Genomic DNA, 22,500 nt, shown 5'->3' on the forward strand with positions numbered 1-22,500 from the left:
TGGTTGGTTGGTTGGTTGGAAGCGGAATAAAATAAAGATCCCAAAACGAAGAACCGAAATAAGGAGAAATCTACATCCGTGCGAACGTACGTACCCGGCGAACCATTCATTGCCCCGTCTTGCTGTCGATGAATACGTCGAAATGTTTCGGATGCTGCCAGCCCCGGTGCCAAGAGACCAGACCATCAGAGGACGAGTCGGAGGGAGTTCCCGGGTTCCGGGAACCCAAGATCTGAAGCGAAACGACGGACCGGGGTGGGGTGGAAAAAAGAAGAAGATAAAAAGAACGAAACGAAAATGGAAACAAATCTGTAGAACATGGTTCAAGTACAGGAGGGACGAACAAGGCAAGACGTAGCGTAGTTACCGTCCATCCATCCATCCCCATTCCGCACCCTCCCCCGGGGGAGTTTGCTTCTTCTTTTTCTTCGTCTTCTTCTTCTTTTTCTGCTTCTTTTATGGGCAAACGTCCCGACAAACGACCGGAAAGTATCTGGGGAAATACCTGCCAAACGGGCTGCACAGGACGAGGACGAGCGGGCTCCATTCTCCGGTCGATGGCGCTTACGCCATATCCTAGAACCTCGAGGATCTCGCGGGACCTCCGACGGTCGTCCGCAAGACGACGACGACGACGACGATTCGGGCGCGATGCCTCAAAAGGACGATTTTTGGGGAAAGTGGGGAAAAAAGCAAATTGAAATGTAAATACTTAAATAGTTTACTCTTTTTCACGATGCCGTGCCATCCGTGTCACTTGGCAGGGCAGGCTGGAGCTGGAGCTGGAGCAAGGCGGCGGGAATCACGGGTCGCATGTGGGCGGCCACTCTATTTGACGCGCCAGTGTTTGGAAAAGGAATTCCCCGGTTCGGTTCGCCTCTTTTTTGCCGCTCTATTGAAGACTTCGTTCTAGCTATGCTCCATGCTCCAACGTCACCTTTCCCCCGGGGGAGGGGAGGGTAAACGTATGACGTAACGCGTGAAATGGTGTGTCGAAGAAGAAAAGCGAGCGAACTCTGTGTTCCACTTCGTTCTCCACCATTTGTGTTTGACGTCTTTTTTTGTTTTTTTGTTTTTTTTTTTGGCAAGCTTGCCAAGTGTGTGTGTGGGAGAGCGTGAGTGAGCCAAAAACGACGGGTTCGACCGGATGGTATTTGCCGTAGAAGTAAGGAGAACCTGACGTCCTTCCCCGCCCTAACTGGCACTATCACGGTTTTGCTTCTCCGGGAATCTCAAGATCGAGATCGTATCACTCAGTTCCGGTCGGATGGTGTTGGGCGTTGGTGGGCGTTGTTGTGGTGTCGAACTTTTTCCACAATCTCATCTCATGGAATTTCACTGTCTGTCCAGAGAAGCGGTCTGAGTCGAGCTGCCTACGGACCAACACACTTTAAGTTCAATAAAAGGGATATTGCCTTAAAGGAAGCACCTGCTAAGACTAAATGTTTCCAATGGTGGATAAGTCAGCAAGATCTAAATAGAGCGATGCATCGTCAGAGAGGGTGTAGCGTAGTTCGCAGCAGTTCGTGAACCTGAAGTACCTATAAAAGCCCATAAAGTCCTTACTGACCTGCTAGTGACACAAGATTATCTCCTGCCGGAGCTAACTCATAAAATTGAACTACTTAAACCAGGCAGCAGTAGTCCACCAGTCGGCTACGGCCTCTTCTTCTTCTTCTTCTACTACTTCTTCTTCGGCGACAAGTGTCTTAATCGAGGGCTTATCCCTTCACATTACTCACACAGGGACTGGACTGGAGTCGCTCCGACTACGGTTCTTCGGACTACGGCACACAACAGTGCAGGAAGAACTTATAATAACACGACATCCCCTTGTTATCCTGTCCTGTGCCGGCTCACGCGGGCATGCAGCAGAAAATGGCAAAGGATTGCTGTGATAACAATGGCCACAGTCTGGAACGAGAGACAAAACAAGATAGAGACAGCGAGTGAGAGAGAGAGACAACCGACAGTACATCAGCAGGCAGTTGGTTTTAATCTGTCCCCAGAACGATATGACGGGTAGTAGCAAGACAATACACACGCGAGCGCACACACACACACACATGAGCGCGCTCCGGATGATCATCTTGTACTCCCGCCTCCTCCGAATACCAAGTGCTGCTTCTGCAGTAGAGGTTGCAGTAACCGGAGTCACACGTTACATGCAAAGAAGGAGCGGCTCCTGCTACTACTACTGCTCCTGCTCCTGCTGCTACTACTACTACTGCTGCTGGTTTCGTTCGCTGGATAACGTTCAAGTTTCCCCACGTATGAGCAACGCCAAAGACGACGTACCTTCCCCGTACAATGCCCGGAACCACACTCATGCACACACACACAGGTTGTGTTTAAGCGTTTTAGCAGTTTCGGTGCCGGTCTGATAGCGACCTGATATGGTGGGAGTTCGTTCCACGAGGGTGGCAGAACTTTGTTGCTTGAGCGCGCTGCCAGTGCCAGTGCCAGTGCGAGTTCAACCCCCGCCATCTGAAGTCCCCGCTCTATCCACAACCATTATCTGGATCCGTTGGAAGAAGAAAGAAGTTTCGCTGCCCAACGCTCCGAGCGCACGAGCAGACTCTTCCGATAAGAAGAGAGGTACGAAGGTTTGTGTAGCCCACCTTTAGCCCGGTCAATTCAAACCCTAACGGAAGGCGAAGGCCGAGCTTCGTTGAAATTCATACTCCACTCCACGCCACGCCACGCCACTCCACTCCTCAACTCCGGGGGACGTCTGTCCCCTCCCCAAACCGGAACGTATCATGCCATAAGTGGAAGAAGCTGAATAAATTAGGAAGCTTTTTGTTTAAACTACTACTACTACTGCTACTAGCAGCAGCGCTCGGTTCCGTATCCTTAATACTAGATACGCCCTTTCACCTCGTTATTCCCCCCCAGTCACAACGAGCCTAGTGCTCGTGCACACACACACACACACACAATGCTAATCGGAAGCTCAGAAGCGTCGGAGATCGCAGCAGCAGCAGCAGTAGTTCCGTTTGGTGTGGTCGGTGTGTGCCGGTCGTACGTACGTCCGCCCGGGCAGTCTAGTCAGGTTCGAGAGGGGTGGGGGGCTACCACATCTTCCGGAACCCCACTAGCCCCCACCCTATGCCACGATTATCAAGCCGGTCACATTCATCTGCAATACTATCTCGTGATTATCAATTCACATGCCAGCCATCGTCGTCTTGCAAGAATGTGAAGTCCTCGGCGGTCCTTCGGCAGGTCCGTGCAGTGGCATCAGAAGCGGCATATCCTTTGCCTTTGGTGGCTGGCTGGTGCTGGTGTTGGCCAACAACCCTTAACGGACGCCTTGGGCACACACACACACTGGAGGAGGATGAGGAGCAGGCCACAGAGAATGGATAAACATTTCACTTAAAGACTCGGTTCTCGATAAGAAGCGAGAGGAGAGGCGTGCAGGAACCCGGGACGGGACGGGAGGGTCCCTAACGGTCCAGAATGAACCGGAGAACATTTTCTCCACCAGTAGCCACTGGACTGGATGATCGCGTGTGTGTGTGCCAGCCGGGAGCACATAACTCGTGCCATCGCTCAGAGTGGAGTGGCAGGATGGCCGGGGCCATTTCAGATGATGGTTGCTGGGGAGGGTAGCCGGAGGTGGACTTATGGACACCGTCGTATGCTGGATGATATTTGGCTAAAGCGAAAAGCTTTATCCTAAGCCACACACACATACACAGGAATGAGAATGTATGGGAGGAAAATCTGGCCAGCTAAAAGTTGTGAGAAATGAAATTTGAAAATTTAATTTGAATTTATCCCCCTCCACCACCACCAGGGTTCCCCCCTCCCTCCCGATTCCAACTAACCAGCAGTCTCATTGCCGGTGCGCATTCCACGCCTTTTCTTCGGTTAAATAGTGCAAATGGTGTTTCTGGTCGCACGTCTACACTACTACTCCATTCGCTTTGGTCTGGTGCCGTATACTGATACCACATTCTCCTCCCACAACAGGATAACCTACGGTATGCGGCCCGTTATCGCCCCGACGGATCCGTACGATAAGTGGAACCTGGACCCCTGATGCCCTGGTGCCGTGTGCGGTATGTCGTAGTCGGAATGGACGAGCAAGTGCGGACGACACACTCGTGGAAAGATGGAAAATTGGCCGAGACGCTCATAGGCAGTAAAACGCAGCGCAGGATATAAAAAGGATAAAAGGTAAAAGTTGTGCGACAACTGGAGCACGCCGTGCACGAGGACCGCTGGGGCGGTGGCAGGACCGGGGGCAATATTATCGTTTTGGTTGTTTAAACTTTTGTGCATGGCAGCGGACCACAGCGGACGGAGCGATAACTCTCTCCCTAACGGACGCTCTCTAGCCCCGCTCCCACCCACTCCAGGGATACCGCGGGAGTTTTATCTCATTTCAGCATGTGTGTGTGCGTGACAAGTCGTCGGGATTGCTAGGATCCTGGCGCGGAAGGATCAAGGATGACTCTTCTAAGGAGTTTTTTTTTCTTCGTCTTTTTTCTTCCTCGCAAAAAAAACGTCCCTTCCGTGCTTTCTATCCTTTATCCTTTGTGCGGATCGTTTTGCGTGCGAACCGGGAAAGCACCGTGGCCCGGCTGGCCACACAAAACAATGCCAATTGAGAGAGGGGGAGGAAGAAAGAAGATATATTGTAATTAAACCCCAGAAACACAAAGTTATGGAGTTGGCGCATCGCGATGCGAGATCTTGCGAACAAGACACGAGAAGAAACGGAGTGGTGGCTGGGGGAAGCGCAGCTGCAGCAAACGGCCTAGCGCAACAGCTAGCGCACCACGAATGGCAGACGGGCATTCCGGCACAAAGTTTTAAATACTTTTTAACTTTAAATTGTCTCCAAGTAGGCGGCAGGCGCATGGTTTGCGTCCAATAAGACCGACATTCCTGCGCCACTCTGCTGCTGCTGCTGCTGCTGCTACATTTTCGTTATAATTGCAACTTGTCAACCTCAGCAAAGGGCGGGGGTGGGACGTCGACGACGTTCGACCAAACCGAAAGTATTTCATTCGGAATCTGATTTGGCTTAATTGGTTAAATGTGAAAACTGTTGGAACCACAAAGGCATTCGCGTGCGCTCGTGCGCTCGCAACTTTTTTGACAGCTCGCACAGTTTTGTCGTCTGACGTTTTGGCATCTAAGTTGGCTGTCAATCTTCGGCTACTATTGCTGGTTTCTTCCTTTTTTTTAACGAAACTCTTCCAAGGGTCGCAAACAAACAACCACACCACTTGCTGGATACTTGAAACTCCTGCAACGATTATGGCAGCAGCATAGAAACAGCAAACAAAAACCATCGTCCTACACAAACGAAGGCGAGCGTAAAGACTGCATGCAACTCCGGAAGCGGAAGCGGTTCTACGGAAGAGCGCACAGTAAATATTGGCGCCGCGGGCCGCTACCGATATAATATTGTGCCTTAGCGTACCGTAGGGTTGTCTATTTTCTTCCTCTACCCGAGTTCCCGAGTGTTCCGAGCGCGAATGTTGCATGCTGAAGCGGAACGGTAATTACATGCAAACAAATACCGTGCACCGGAGAGCAATGCGGAACGCAATTGAAAAATCGAGAAAAGGCAAAACATGTGGGCCACCTAATTACCGATCGTTTCCCCGAGCACATTCTGCAGTACTTCGAAGGCGCAACATTGTATTCGACTTTGTACGATGTTGCGTGCATCCGTGGGAAGGACGAAAGATAATAAATAATCCCTGGAAGCTATCTGCTTGAGTACATGTTTGCTCGTCTAATTGTACATAACAAGCCACGGAACCTTCTTGGACTTCGGGTGAGGAAGCGCCCGCGGAATCTCTATCTCGCAGAGCGTACAGGTCCGTCATCGCTGTACACCGTCACGAATAGAGATGATTGAGTGAAGCCATCGGGAGTGACTAGAGACGCTAGAAGCGGCGATAACGATTGGAATGCAAAGGACGAAGGGAGGATGAACGCGCCGGTATCCGCCTACCGGTATCCGAAAACCCAATTTGCCTACCAATCATTCACCAACAATCAAAATTAATGAGCCAATTTACATCGACCGCGACGCGTGTGCTCCTTCCTTCTGTGCTGTTGCGTCTCCTCACTAGATGCTGCCTGTCTGTCTGGAAGGAAGGAGCCGAGGGTGTTGTTTTCGCCGAAGAATGTTTAGCTTCCCCTTAGGTCGCATTTTGCGTATTCCTTCGGTCCACACTTCCTGCGACTGTGCCGGATGGAATGCCCTCCGATGGATGGCCAAAAATTAGCCGCACCGAGATGATGAATTGGTGTGTGTATGTGTGTGTGTGTGTGTGCGCGCGGGTGGACACACGTAGGTGACACGCGAAACGCTGAGTGAATTTGGTCACAAAACCAGCCGTTACAGCCGCGGCAACAAGACTTAGCAGCAGCCGTTAAACAGAAGGTGTCTTTTTTACGTCCTCGACGTTGTGCGAGGTATCTGGAGTGTGTTGATTCCACACAACGACCTTGAAACGCACCGGCACTGCTGGCTTATGGAAATTCGCGGTCCCAAAAAGCATCTCAAAAGCAGCGGCAGGCAGAAGTGATTGGAATAATATTAGAACCTCTCAATCTCTATAAAGGCCCAATCAATCATACCATTACCATGTGACGACCATGGGCGACCAAGACAAACGACGACGACGACGACGACACGATATCGCTCTTCACTTTCCACCCATTCCTTTATCATTCTCCTCCATGGGCCGGGATCCATCGATGGATCATGGATCGCTTTCTTCTGCGTCAATCGCGCCGCAGATTTTAAAGTCATCGGTCATCGGGGAAGGCTAACAGCCTGTCGATCTGTCTCGGTCTCAGGAATCAACCTTTCGGCGACCTTTTCGAACTCCCGGGCCAAAGTGGTTCCCGGTGGCCACTAGCCACGACGAATCATTCGATCCGGATCAAATCCGGATCCATATCGTACCCCGGCCCTGAAGTTGGTTTTGCCGGATCTCTCATCTCAGTAGTGTAGTCAGTCGATAAGAAGCTGATGATGGAGCGAGGGAGGAGGGAAAGTGCTCCCAAGTGCTCTTCTTTTGTCTGGTGATGACACACAAAGCGGCCTTTCCAGTGGGCGGATCAATAATCCTATTGCTGCTGCCACTGACTGCTGCTGATGCTGCTGCTGCTGCTGCTGCTCTCTGCTGCTGTCAAGTGCCTCTTTCAACCCCAACCCCAGCGATGCCGGATGCCGGAAATGAGAAACAAGCAGCTTTTCTCTAGGGGTAGGGCCTATCCTTTGCGGTCTCATCCTCGCGACCATCTCGTTGCGAGGCTTTTGTCACAACATAACGCTTCGTCCGGTACAACAAAGAGAGCGGCGTTCACTGGCCTGAGAGCTTCCACGAAGCTCTTCCTGACGAACGATATCATCCCCCAGCCACACACACACACACACACTGTCACACTAACCGCAGCTGTGGTGGGGGATCAATAAATCTTCAAATCCGTCATCACAATGGTCCGTGCGCGAACGTGGTCCCCCCTTAGTAACAACGGACCGGAGCGGCAGCAGTGGTCACTTCCGGTATGAAAATCAGCTGCTACAGCTACAACTATACAGCGCGAGCGCCCGCGCGTGTGTGTGTGGAGACCGATCAGCGGAACGATGGGGGAGGGCCGCGCCAGAAAACAATTCCATTTCGTTCGACAAGATCTCGAAATCGAATTTTTCAACTACCACCCAACCCAACCCAACCCGACCAATACACCCTCATTTTGGGGAGGGAAGAGGGTAGTTCAGTTATCTCTCTGTCGGCAAACATCCCCCTTTTCTCCGTCGGCACACAATGGAAAATGTTTGTCTTGTCTGTCAAACGAGCTAGCGGTAAGCGGTACTGACTCTCACTCTGCTGACGGACTGCGGTTCGCGCCGAAGGACCCCAGGACCCATTCGGGTTCCATTTCCTGAGAAGTCGATCGAGAAGCCCAAGCGGAAGCGAGTCTCCAAGAGAGAGAGAGAGAGAGAGAGAGAGAGAAAGAGAGAGCGAGTAGCGCGACACAGGATGTGACGCATTGACGTTGGCGTTTTTGGAATAACATTTACCGTCCGTAGTGATTGATATTCCGTTTACCGGTTTCCTCGCCTATCGGGCGGAGGTTGTACCTACCGACCACCTACACCTACACCTACACCTACACCACTGTAAACCGACCGACATTCCCGCGCTGGTCCAAAGGCCCGATGGTTGTTATTGCTGCTACTAGCAGCTGCTGATGGCGATGCCACTTTCGTGGGAATGATTGAATGGCGACGGGAGTTCGGATTCCTCGTCTCACTCCACCGGACTCTCTAATATTCCGGCTACTGCATCATCGTTCCTGCTGCTACCTGCTCTCCGGATTACACCAGGTACAGCACCAACACTACCATCAACACCACCACCGATCACACCGGGAAGGCACGTAAAGGGCTTTGTTTTGAATTTTTACGACACCGCAACGTGTGTCGCTTGCAGCTGACATTCGATTCGATGGTAGCGAGAAACGGGATTGAAATGAATGAAATTTAAAATGAAACCCCTGCTTCTGGTGCCTATTGTCCTGCACTCTAGCAAGACATTCTCGGTCGCAGGAAGCGGAGCCCGTAACGAGAAATTCATTTTCCTATTATACCTGCCCTGCTTGCCAACTGTTCTGTTCCCGGTGCCCGATATCCAAGTGCTCGAGTTCCACGTTCCAACCAACTTGTGTTGTGAGGCTAATTTTTTCCACACACGAAAACAAAAAACACACGAAGAAAAACAGAAGCTCGGCTGGTGTGTGCCTTCCTGCTGGTGGAAGAACTAACATTCTATCGAACACCAGCCGGCCCGGCTTCAATCGTCGAAATCGTCGTCGTGACGATTCAATTTTGTGCCTTGACAAATTGAGTTTTTGTCGTCCTCGTCGTCGTCGTCGTCGTTGTCGTCGTTGTTGTCGTCGGATGTCGTCAGAGACAGAGTGCGGCACCGTTGTTTCACTCCGGATTTCGGCCACCGGAAACCGGGCCGGCCTTGCTTTCTTCTCCTTCTCCTACTCCTCCTCGTTGTCGCTTGCATTCCGGCAAGGAATGGTGCGCTCCGTCATCCAGCTTCATCCTTTCATCCAGCTGTCAGGCAGAATGACATTTGTGCTCTTGTTTTCATCGCCACCGGTGCCCCTCCCCCTGGGGTCCCCAATTCCGCCACTGGCTTTGTGCATATGTGTGTGTTGGGAAAGGTAGGCGAGGAGATCTCGATTTTCCAATGTGAAATGTGTTTAAAACGGGATTTTTGAGGTTTTCCCATCCAATTCCGAAGCTTCCGCGCAGCGCAGGAAGAGGGTCGAGGAGGGTAGTGGCAAGTGTCGCTATCGTGTTTCAATTTATTGACCATTTTACGGGTGTTTGTGTGGTGGCGGTGGTGATGGTGGCTTCGTTGGTACACATAACACTTCCCAAAAACTGTCACGCTATGTCGACAGTCTAATTTGAATTAAGAAAAGTTACGCCGCCCCGTGCCCGCCTGGTGGATGTGGCAGTTGATTAAAACAATTGAATAACGCCATCAACACAACGTTTTGGTGGGGGGGGGGGGGGGGAGTAGAAGTGTTGCAGCAGGGGTGGGGTGAGGGGAAATTCAATTCGGTTTTTCAATTAAAAAAAAACACTCGAAAAGTGGAAACTATGCAAGGGACACATATTGCAAATGGCAGAGCACAGACAGGCAGACAGGTAACGTTAGTTTTCGGTTAGGACACGGTGCAGGTCATTGTCGTGTAACGTTCCCGTATGGCCCGACGTTTCGAGGAGATTCGATTGATTCTCGGGTTGGATTCTCGGCTGGAAATATTAATTTTCCTTGTCCTATGCTATGCCTTTATGGAAATAACCCCCATTGGCCATTCACACCCACACCGAGCACTAGGAGACGGACTGACAGACAAGTGACACACGGACTCGGACAAATTGCATATTGAAAGTTTTGAAGGCGTAACATGAGTCTCATGAATTCCATTAAATTTTATGACTTCTTCACACTTCGCTAGATTGCACTTAAGCGACATGATAATCAAAGCCGAACAATCATGACGTCCTGTCAAGCCACCGGTTAACGGCATCGCCACCTCCAATATTCCTTTGAAAAAGGAAAAGGGTTTTTGTCCAAGAGTATAAATTCCGACCCGATCGAACCACAAAGTCACCTCTCTCACACACACACATACCGGCAAAGAATAGGTTTTTGGGAATTACATTCTTTCGTTTGCTAAACGATATTTTCCGGCTTTATGGTTCAATTTCGAACACACAATCAACACACCCGCCTCCCTCCCTCCCATCCACCCACTTTTGCAACGGATCTTCCTCCCGTCCCTCGGAATTCTGTGGTTTTCTCAGTGGAGGGAGGTTAAGGCTGTTGTTTTTCGTTTAGTTTTTGTAGCTTCACTCGCTGTGGGCTGGCTGTGGGACGCTGTTTTTTTTTTTCTATAAAACAATTACACCCAACCCACACCCTTGTATTTTAATGAGCACACCAGCACCCACGAGGATGGAAGACAACGGATGGGGGCAGGGGGGGGCATGGTAATGAAAATCAGTTCTTTACTAACCCCGAAAGTGAAATCGCATAATAAGTGCTCGGTCGAAAGTGGCCCAAACAGGCATGGGGCCACGGGGCCACGGGTTTTTAGCAAAGAAAAGTCCTCACTCCTACTCCTGTGCTCCTCCCCACCCCTTACGCTTTTTTGGTGACGGTTTTCCAGCGCAGGCTCGACACGACGCCACGACGTTGCCATAAAATTCGGGACATTCTTGTGGAAAGAGAGGTCGAAGAAGAGAGCGAGAGAGAGAGAGAGTGCACGAGGCACGCGGCACGCGGCACGTTTAACTTTAATACCACCAGCCGCCAGCCAGTTGGAGAGAGCGATCTCGCTTTGATGAAAGTCGCCCTTTTCGCCTCTTAAATCCAAGGAACCATAAAGTTCACTCTCGACAGCCTCCACCACTTCAAGGTTTCTCCCTCGGCCAAACGGCTTGAATACTTCATTAATGGAGTGTGCGTGCGTGTGTGCGTTGGTGTGTTTAGTAGTCTCAGTCGGAACGCGGTAAAGCTTGTCCCCTCGGTCACTCCTCCTGGCTGCTTTATTCCGAGTCAATGTGGCGGATTGAATTGAATAGCTGCCGGAGAGAATCTCGAGTGCCAGGAGCACCGCACGCGAGTCGCCTTTGACCTTTGTGCTGTGTGTATGTGATTCTGTGTTTGTGTGTATTATTCCATCTCTCTAGAGGGAACGCTTATGACTCCTTCTTGGCCGCCACATTCTCTCTAGGGCGTTACGAGATTGGTCGAGCATATGTAAGCCCTCACCACCATCTCCAGTTTCTCCACAGGTCGCTACTGATGTCCAGTCAACATGCACACACTCTCATGTGTGTACGTGGAGGTCATCGACGGTTTTGGCTATTTTCGAAAACAATGCGTATCATGCGACCTATGTCCACGGGAGGAGTGGATACGTGCCGAGGTCTCTGGAGATTTAGAACGCCTCTCCAAGACGGGCTTCGGACTAAGGACCGGACCGTAGCAGCAGGCACTGGTCCTACTCGACACGCTCCATCGCTCCAGCCCGGAATGCGGAATGGGAAGCGGTAAAGGTGAAAGAACCGGGACCGGGAAGATTGAAGATGAGGTGATGGAGCAGATTTTCCTTTTCCTCCGCCCCTGAGGGAAAAGCTAATCGCCTTCGACAAGGACTTGGAAGAAGGAGTATCTTGTAGTCTGTTTTGGACCTACCAGTAACTGGACGTTCGGCGCAGTATTCGTTTTCGATCTCCATAAACCATAACCTCCACGTCGATGCGCCTCCCACAGCAAATTTGTTCGTTGACCTTCCAAACTGATTTTGGCATAGTATACGATTGTGTGTGTGTGCGCGCGCGGAAAAGTCCCAAAGTTCAGTGCCCCGTGGACACCATCTGCCGCATGTGGCGAGGGACGACCCGACGCCAAGTTTGATTAATTTTCCTCCAATCCCGCACCTTCCGCAAACACCTCCCAGTATCCCCGATGTTCCGATGTTGCTACTCCGCTACTGGTGCTCAGTGGCTCATCGGTGGTTGCGGTGCTTTGGCGCTAATTTTTTCATGAGTTATTACCGGCGAAGCGCAGGAGTCGGAGTCGCAGTGACGACCGCAAGATAATCACCCCCGAGGGGGATCCTCCTGAGCTAGCGCTGAGCAGCGCATATGTGGCTGTACGGGGAAAGACACAAGGCACCAGTGTCCAGTCCAGTCCAGTCCAGTCCAGTGCCTATAGGCCACGGCTACGTAACCACGGCACGCACAAAGAACGGTACCTTTACGGCTTGCGGGCGAATTTTCCCCCAAAAGCATCTGGGGTTCCGTTTCGGACAGGCAAGGCGGCCACCGGACCACGGGATAGTCTGATAACGACTGACACTACTACAGGGGAGAAGTGGCAGTGGCGACCGGGGCGGGGCCTTGTTATTCTGCTTAGTAGCACCGCGGAACGTGTTGCGTTTACGGCTTGCGGCCAGATTAGCTGACCAGAGTACAGCGTGGAGTGAGGAAGAATCTTCAACCAGGACCGCGCATGACACCATCGAGGAGCCGACGCTTCCCAGATTAATGTTCGGCCATCGCGCTGTGACACTCCGAGGGTTGGGTGACAAACAAGCACACACACACGCAGACACACGCAGACACACGCAGAGATGATGATCCAACACAAAAGTCGTTGTCGTGATACAAATTGACTGACGGAAAGTGACTTCTTCCTTTCCCGGGAAACAAGAACCTCGAGGATAGAACTGGACTACGGTCCAGTATATCACTGTGTGTGTGGGTGGGTGTGTGTGTGCTGAATCGTAAAACGAAGGACATGGATGAATAATTGAAAAGGATTGGTGCAAAATTTGTCACCATAGCAGACGCCAACAGCCCAGCCCAGCCCAGGCCCAGGCCCAGTGAGAACAACTGTAGCCGCGCGGTTCGCCGTTCCCGGAAGCGGTAGTTCCCCTCGGCCCCGGCCCGGGTCCACATGCACATCACGCAGCGTCAGCACCATAATGCCGCTTGCCAGATGACGAATTGCTTGGCGAGTTACTACTACGCTCGAAGGGGTCCCGGCGAGGCCTTCTGTGAGTGTAATGAAGGTTGGCAAACCTGTTTTACTACCTACCCACTAGGACGTTTCGGGCACCTGGAATAAACCTGGAATAAGCAGAGAAAGCAGAGAGAGAGAAAGCGAAACGTTAGTTGGAGTAAAAGCTGCTGATACTGCACAGCGTCGAGCATGGGGCCATGCCAAGATTTGAGGAGGGATGGACTGCTTTATGGCGCAAAAGGTTTCCACTAAATGAGGCAATGACAGTGATTTTCGCCTTCGTTCACAGCAAAAATGCAACACACACACACACAGAGAGAGCAGCACACCTTCCAGGGCGTCTACTCATCTCCATCAAGTAGTCAGCAAGAAGCTAACGAGAGAAAGGTAAAAGGCGATGATCGATATCATTTGATGCCCCTAAGACTACTGGTCCCGGGTGATCCTTGCATTGTGTTTCTTCGTCGCAGGGGGGTGGTTATCTATCTTTTGGCCAGCTAGTTCGGTTCGGTACAACGGTAGCTTCCTCCGTGGAAGGTACAAATACCATCGTAAACTTTTAAGTGCTCGTTAGTGAGGAATGAGTCAGGAATGAGCCAGCAATGTGCCAGATAGACACCATTCGGCGGTTGCACCACTCCACGCTCCACGCTAACCGGAAGCGGCTATCAATAAGTAGCCTCTAACTAAGGATTCCCGGGACACGCTGTCCCGAATGGGAATGTACGTCTTAGCATCACGTCAGGAAGCTTCGGGACTCATTTCAACAACCTCGCTCCGCATTTCCGCATTTTCCGGGGTATCGGGGTAGGATTTGTATTTTATTGTGTTTCATGCGCAGCAGTGTCTGTCTGGTCTGTTGCCGGCAGTTCCTCGCCCGAACTCCACTCGAGTTCGTCCGTTCATAAGCGCTGCTAAACGATATAATTTCCCTCGTGGGGGTTTTTCTTCGGTTCTCCGCAATTCTTACGTGTGCACTCGGCAGTGTCCCACGAGACGCAGCAGCAGTAGCAGCAGCAGCAGCAGCAGCGTTTTTTTTACCGATCTCGTACACTTCTCTCCGGTCTGACGTCCGGTTGTTAGTTAATAAAATAGAAAATTCTCCCTCTCCTGGGAACCCGCGCGATGGTGGAAGGTCTGGCCGAAAGGCGATGCTTTAGTGGTCCCGGTGGACTCATTTCGTGATTATTGCCTGCTCTCTCTCTCTCTCTATTAGTGGTAATAAATTTGGCCGAGACTCTTCCTGTTTTTTAAATACATCAAATCAGCCACTCTCGCCCGTCTTGTCCTCGCGTGTGCATTGATTTATGGCATTTTGCACATTCTACGTCTACCGGGTCTCGGTGTGTCCCCCGGGAGGGGACGAGAACCTGAGTGAGAGTGAAGGCTAATCAATACGTTATTTCCATAATGGGACTCTTGTTTACGAAACGCTCCAGCCTCCAGCCGGGATGCCGTTTTCCGAAAAGCCGGCCACAGTGGCTACCTTCTGGCTAACACACATAAACAAATTAGCCTAATGGCTCCTTGCTTCCAGTCGTCGTCGTCGTCGTCGTCGTCGTACCGGCCAAGGTGTATTGTTTAAAACTCGTCGCAGACAATGCTGCATTGCACAGCAGACTTCCAGGAGACTAGCTTTCTGTGGCCTTACACACGTTGGCACGTTCGACACCGAGGATGTTCCGTCCGCCGTTCCTCACCCGTCCTCCTCAAAAAACCATCGACCCCCCCGGCCGATCTGCTGCTGGACACTTTTTGTGCTGACTCTTTATATCAATTTTGCGCTCCACTATCTTAAGTACGTCGGTCTTATTTATGACCGAAAGATGGACCCTTCGAAGGGAGGATGCACTTGCACTGTCCAGTCTTGCCGCCGTCGCCACCATCCACTAGCACTCCGGTCAAATATCTTTTTCACTTTCTTTTGCAGAAAAAAAAACGCTCCAATAAAACAGAAAAGTGAAACGAAAGGACAAAACGAGCGTTTCTTCCGGTCACCGGCCCAGGAACTGGCGATGTGTGTCTGTGTGTGTGCCTGTGTGTTCCGGGCGGTGTGAAAATGAACAATCTATTGACCGGTGGACCGGTGGACCACGTTTGTCGCCAGAAAAGCGATCGGTCCATATGAACTTCGTTTCCGGGATTGCCGAGTTAATGGAGCAGATCTCTCGCCAGCCTCCCACTACCAGCCAGACTACCGGGAAAGGTGGTCTGTAGCAGTAGCAGCACCACCACCACCGTTCCAGCAGTTGCAGCAGATGCAAAGTTTCCAAAGAGGACCTTACCGACGACCGCGGGCAGCACATAGAATGTTGCTGCCGGTAGAGGTACGCGGTGCGAACGCACGAAGAAACATTATTTATGCTCTTTCTCTCCCTCTTCGCCCTAGCACCACCCCCCCAAAAAAAAACCTCGGTGTAAGTGTGCACGCGTTTGCTCTACACCACGACGAGCGTACGTTCGTTCGTTCGTTCGTTGCATGCTCGCAGTTTTTGGGGCTTCATTCGCCCCTCGTCCGCAAAGTTTTCCGCTTTGGGTGTGGAAAACTGCATTTTCCTTGCCTTCTTCTCCTTTTTTCTTTTTTTTGTTCCACTCTTTATCCAGTTCTTCAGTTTTTTTCCTTTTTTTTTTTTTGTTAATATTTCTCCGCCGAAGTCGGTTTGCGACATGGAGTGGACGACTTCAGACCCTCTTCCGGCAACATTCTTCACCGAAAAAGGCACACACACACACACACACACACACTGCCTGCCAGTACACATTTCGTTCGTGCCTCCGGTTACATACCAAAGACCGTTCGTCCGTTCGTCCGTTCGTCCGTCCATGAGGAGGGGTCCATGCGAGTTAGTTAGGGAGCCGGCGGAGAATGTGAATTATGCTGCATTTTCAGCAAACTCCCACTCCAGCCACTCACTGGCGGGCTGGTCCACCACCTTCGGTGGGCATCATTGCGTGCAGGAAAAAGGAGCGAAATGGGAGGTGGGAGGTGGTGGCCACATTCCCACGATCGTTCCGTTTTTTTTTTTTTTTTCGGTTGCACCACACCAGATGCTAAAGCTTAAATATGGTTCATTTTCCTTAGCAGTTTCCCTCCACTGCATACGGCATACTAGTGTTCGTAGCGTGTATGTGTGTCCTTGTGTGTGTGCGCCAAAGACGACGAATCTAGACGAACTTGCGGCGCGGTTCTGATGGAGAACATGAGGGTTGAGGGTTGTGGGTGACTATAATTTTGCCAGCCAGCCAAATCACGCTTAACGGACGTGCGGGAAGGAAGGAAAAGTTCTGACGGGTTTCCTTTCTTTGCTATTCTTTACCCGGTTTTCCTCCTTTCTTCTTTTCTCCCCTTGTGTTTCCTTACAAAATTTAATCGCTTTGTAAGGTTTTCTTTTCCATATCTGCAACCATCGTCGCCATCGTCGCCATCGTCGTCGGTTGTCGGTTGGTGCGGTGCAACATGTTCGTCTCCACCACGACACAACGGCTTTTTGGGAGGGTTTTACATGGGTTCTGCACGATTTTACAGCAATTTTGTGGCACTACGTGCTGCACGTGGAAGGTGCAATCGAGGAACGGAAGCAACAACGAAAGAAAGAAAAAAACTGCTTTACAACATCTTCGGTGCATATTTTAAAATACGTTCAAGCACGACACGACTACAAGAGACCATACATTCGGGGAACTGAACAAAAAGAAAACTCGAGAAAACATAATTATGTTTCGAAGGACCGCCTTGTACTCACGCACGTCTTGTGCCACGTCACTTGCATACAGTGGGCTCAAAGAAAAACATCAACCAAGGATGCAAAAAGAGAGAGAGAGCGCGTGAGAGAGAGAAGAAAAAAGAGAGAGAAAGAGATAGAGAGAGCGAATAAGGACGGCGATCGCTGATCGACGCCGATTGAATGTTTGGTTGATATATATATTGCAGATATCCTTTTATCCTCCGCGGAAGTCACTATCGTGGGGTCTATTTTTAAATTTAAGACTCCCATTCCTTCCCCCCCCCGACCCCGTACCTTGCTAAGTAACGAAACCAGTGTGTCACAGGGTGTAGCAGGGAAAGGGAACCCCCATTATTTGGCAAACCATTTTCCCTCGGCCGCACACAGTCACCAAAGGCAAAAAAGAAAACACTATAAAACAACTCCCGGCAGAACCTTCTCCACCGCAGTGGGATGAGGGAAAGTAGAAGTAAAAGAGGAAAGGGAGTGTAGAGGAGGGAAATCGTTTATCTGCATCAACATGCTGCTGGTTTTCTCTGCGACGGTGGAGGTGGTTGGTGCTGCTGCTGCTGCTGCTGCAGTCACGCAAACTAAAAGACGTTACTTTCACGGCCTTTTAAGGTTTTTATTTCATTTTCTTTCTTTACTACTACCTCGGGAGGGGAGGGGCGGGGAGGTCATTTCCCACTACCGTCGAAACTTATATTGCCACATAAAATGGCGCAGGCAAAAACGTGCAAACGTGTGCCCGGTCGTGCTCGTTCCCTCGTCGCCACCACCAACCGGAAAAGTGGCTTCGTCATCCGATGGGATTTTTGCTTTTATTTTCTCGCGTTTTTTGTCCTTTTTGTTTTGCCGCTTTTTCCCCTGGTTTTGTTTGGTGCGTGAATGGTCTCCCCTCCCTCCTGCGGGGCAACAAAAAAACATTCCAAACTAATAACGCGAGTTCGAATCGCGCTATCCGCCATCGCCAAAATTAGTTCACTGTCCTTCTCTCTCTGTCTCTGCTGCTCTCTTTGTCTCAGTTCGTGTCGTGTTGATAATCATTAAAATTAAATTAGTGAAATGCTAGATTGCACGAGGGATCACCGGAGGAGTCTCACTAGCGAACGGAAATCGCATATTTCTCGCATGACGTGCTCACTCCACGGTGTGTGTGTGTGTGTGTGTGTGCAGCATGAACAGGAACCGGAACCGGAACAGGTGTTGCTTACTCAGCGGTACTACTGAGCAGCACCTCCACCACCTTTCTAGGAGCCACTTTTTTTTCGTCATTTGCAATGCTCAAAATAAAAGCAAACAAAAACAGAACCAAAACATCAAAAATGGTCTCCAACCCCCCCGGTTCCACACCCAACGCTTGAATGCTTGAATGTCGCTCCTCCTGCTGCTGCTGCTGCTGCTGCTGCTGCTGCCATTGCTACTTACAAGAATCTAATCAAAGCTAATGCGTTTTCCACTTGGACCCATGTTTGATACAACTTTTGGGCCAACAACTCTCTCGCACACACACATACACTGCGAAAGGCCACAATCGATTAACAAATGGTTCCCTTCACGAGCGTGACATCGTTCCGTAATTAGTGGCCGTCTAATTTATGCCGCAAGCAGGGCTGGACTGGGTTCGGTTCCGTTGGGTTGGTCTCGGCGTTGTGCCAATGTCAACCACCATGAAGGAGATACGCCTCCGGGAAGCCTGACGGGCAAAAAAGGGCAGCTTTTAGCCAACCAAGCTAGCGAAGACACGAAGGCGATGGAGTGTTCCTGAAGGGTCCCCCCAAACATACAACAGAGCGCCGTCGGAACGCCTCCTTCCCTTTTCTTCTTTTGGGCCCATTTCTTGGGTCCATTTGATGGTCCAGGTCTTTAGAACACTGGAGGGACAGGAGCGCCCACCTTTGGGTCCACTTCCCAAAGGCGAATAAACGTTTGCAAAATGAATGAAACGCCCATTCCAATGGGTCTCTCTCTCTTTCTCTCTCTCTCTCTCTCTCTCTCTCTCTCTCTCTCTCTCTCTCTCTCTCTCTCTCTCTCTCTCTCTCTCTCTCTCTCTCTCTCTCTCTCTCTCTCTCTCCGGTCCGGTTCTTCCGGTTGTTGCTGCGGAACTAAGTGGATGAAAATGGTCAACGGTGAATGCGAAAAAGAAAACTAAAAAAAAAACCGGGAAAAAAGAAAGCTCGAAGAATAAGAAAAAGCCCATCCCAAAATGGGTATGCAAATTTGTGCTTCCGGTGGCCGCCACCACCACCACTGGCACCGGATAAACGCCTCAACGACGACGACGACGACCACCATGACGGCCATCTAATCGTCGCCAACCAGGCCTCTGTGTGGAGGCCAAGATCTTTTCTTCTCCTTTCATTCCTATACTCTGCCTGATTGTCTTAAGTCTCATTCACCACGCAAAACGCAGGTAACGGAACGAACGAACGGGTCTCTGGGCTTTCACAATCGCCACGGCGCATGCCATGTTAATAATGCTGCTGCGGTGCTGCCAGGGAAGGGCTAAAAAATTCATCAAACTGTCAAGTGAAGAAGTTCCTTCCTTCCTTTTCTTTTGACATTTCTCCCGTTCTCCTTTTCTCGGTTGCCTTTTTTTCGGGGATCATCCTCAACAAGGAGAGAGAGAAAGAGACAAACCGCTCGAGCCCTTCTCAAAAAAAAAACCCCGTAAGTGGTCGGTATTCCTAATAAACCCTTATCATTAAGGCGGCCCTCTCCAGGGGCGAGGGAGAAACAAACGCACCACTGGCAGGTGGTGGTCGCCAGGGAGCCACCACTCGAAGGAATAGTTTGGGCCGCTGGAAAGAGTGCAAAAAAAACGACAACGGTTTCACGAAGAAAGTTAGTGACCGAACCAAGGGGCAAAACCGAGGGAAATCAAACTTTTTCCCGGCCGCATAAACGCTATGGGGCGACGGCCCGGGCGGGGGGGGGGGGGAAATCAAATAAAAAGCGAATAGGGAAAAACATACGTTCCGTGGCAATTCCTCCAAACCATCCGAGCACCACGCCATTCCCCGCATGACCGCAGCCGCGAGTGGGCCGCCTGCCTGCCTAAATGTGATAAACGGCTGGAAAAACTTTTTTCACTCAAAGACCTCCGGGCGACCTCCTCGCGCTCCAGCTCTTGGCGTATAGTGTGCAAGACGCTAGTTGCCGCGGTAGAGCCGCATTATGGCCACCTTTACCTAATCCCATCACCACCCACCACCCACTACCCACCGGATGATGAGCGTTTTCCACTTCCTGCTGCTGCTGCTGCTACCTCTCGGAAGGACTCGGAACCCGGAAATATCACGGAAACGCACGTAAATTTGGGCTGAAAGGAAATTCTTCTCTGTTGCTGCTGCTGCTGCTGCCACCAACATCACCACCACCACCGTTGAGATGCGGTTTCGCGTCTCGTCTACCTTCCTTTTTTTGCTACACCCCTCTCTCCTCTAGGAGAGCATCCTCCGTCCCCCCCCCCCCCCCCCCCCCCCCCCCCCGGGGGTAGGAATGGTAACAATTTTCTGGAGTTTATTTCATTCTCAGCTTTCCTCGCTTTTCCTCGGGTGTTTTCCCTCGCTCGAAACTCTTTGTTGCGTTTCGCGTTTTTATGTGTTTATGTGTGTGTGTGTGTTTTGTTTGGATTTCCCTGCTCCCTTTCCTCCTCTCAACCCCCCCTCCTCCCCCTTTTACTCAACCTTTTTTGTTTCACAGAACGTTACGAAAATATTTCTCCCAAGTGAAAATGGGAACGTTCCCGGGAGGCAGACTGGCAGAAGTTGGATGCCGGTTGCTCCTACTCAACTGCGAGACATGGAGGCAAGGAGGGTTGCGGATGGTAGGAAGGATGGTACACTGTTGAACTCGCCACGCGAGAGAAGCTTTCCTCAGCACTCTCAACTCTTTTCGTTTTTCCTCCCGACTGCGTTTTTTTGCCGTTTGCGCAAAAGCGCGGCTTGAGGAGCCTGTTGTGCAGCTCTCCTGCTCTGCACCCTTTTCACCCCCTCCCCAAAAACCTCAAATGAATCGTCTCGCTTCTTTATGGGCGCTTTGCGCTTCCGCCACGGCACCACGCGCCAGTTTTTCTTTTTTGTTTTTTTTTTTTGCTTCTGGTTTGTCGCTTTAACCACTTGCGTATTTTAAATGCGCAATCTATGTGTCGTGCGTGTATGTGTTTGCATTTGTCTGTGATCGAAAGCCGAGAAAGATGCGAAAGTGTTTTTTTTTTTGCACTCTTGGTTTTGCTCGGCGTGTGCCATCCCGAGGCTATTTATCGCCGCGACGCGCAAAGAAGCGCTTCCTAGCAGCAACGCGCCTTTCTTTGCGACAGTGCTTTCTGTCTGCGCGCGCGTGTGTGTGTGTGTGCCCGCGTCTTTTTGCTTAAAATTTATCATCCAAAACTCGAGAAGGACTTTTTCCCGTACTGCGGTTAATTAATGACCGCGAGCTACCGGATGTCGGTTGCGGTTCACAATCGATCTACGGCGCTCATCGTTAATCCTTACCGTGAAGCTCACCATTTTTCTTGAAATCAATCAGCTAACGGCATTTTCGAATTGATTCACTAAACGGAGCACAGTGCTAGGAGCAAGTGAGTTATGGTGAGTACACTTTTGAGACACTTTTAGAGAGGAAACTTTAAGGTAAAACACACAAGGAGATACACTCTTCCGATTGGATGGCTGTCAAGCGCGTAACTGAGCTGTGAAAGGAGTCTCGTTGCTTGTCAGTGTGTACTTTGATTCTTTTCTCAAATTAGATTCTAATCTAATTTGAAAAATTTGGATTTTGACATTAAAATCTAACTCAAATTAGATTCACCAACGCCTACTACGTCTTAAGCCATTAATAGACGTTCATTTTATCAATAAAATTTTGCTTGTTGTGTGAAAAACTGAACGTTGATGAGCTGAGCTACGAACATTGAATTTGGTCAAAGATATTTATTTACCGAAAATTTGCATAAATTTTATCGATTAATTTACTTCGTTTCTTTGGGTCTTTTGATCGAACTGATTAGCTCCATTAGATGACCAGTAAGGCCGTTGTGTTACCAAATTACTTCATAAACCACTAACCAGGTCAGTGTTACAGTTATTGGACTATCGGTGGCCATATATTTGCAATGAAATTTGGCATTCGAATATCTCTGGAGAATTGCAATGAAATTTTCAACGCGTCAAATGGCAGTTAGCGCCAGGCGAGTGACAATTTACCGCGAGTGAAAGTTGCTATCGTATCCGAGCACCTTTATGCAAGCTTTAATGACATTAACATTCTGCATTCGCGCGACATTCTCCATCTCTCTGCATGCTGCCATCATGCTGTTTGTCTCCATTTTGCAGCAACACAAAAATCGCTTCCCCATTACCGTGTGCCCAGCCTTCGAGCGTATTTTAAATAAGCACGATATGGTACGTTGCGAAAAAAAAACGGGGCGAACCACCGCTCGTCGGCCGCGGATTGCGCTCTGATGCCATAATTAATCCAAAATGAGCCAAACGCGACACAGAAGAGCCGAAAGGCCCCCAAATAGACACTCGCCACAAAACGACAACGACGGAGACGGAGACGGGACGCAACGGAAGATCCTAATCTGCCAATTGGCCCAAAGACTCGTTCCGTTCCGCTACTTTTAATATTTTGTCGACATTTTATATCCAACTCCCACGGCACGC

At 50.4% G+C, this 22,500-nt stretch overlaps 1 protein-coding gene across 1 annotated transcript in view; it reads right to left on the reverse strand.

The window, feature by feature from the left end:
* Nucleotides 1-1,023: 1,023 nt before the first annotated feature.
* Nucleotides 1,024-22,500, reverse strand: part of LOC125955960 (growth factor receptor-bound protein 2) — a 130,024-nt gene continuing 108,547 nt past the window's right edge. Inside the window, exon 6 of the transcript XR_007469123.1 lies at nt 1,024-1,033. The gene's annotated coding sequence lies outside the window, so the exon portion shown is untranslated. The remainder of the gene's footprint in view (nt 1,034-22,500) is intronic.

This window comes from Anopheles darlingi, chromosome 3 (genome assembly GCF_943734745.1).
Source record: "Anopheles darlingi chromosome 3, idAnoDarlMG_H_01, whole genome shotgun sequence".
Classification (NCBI taxonomy): Eukaryota; Metazoa; Arthropoda; class Insecta; order Diptera; family Culicidae; genus Anopheles; species Anopheles darlingi.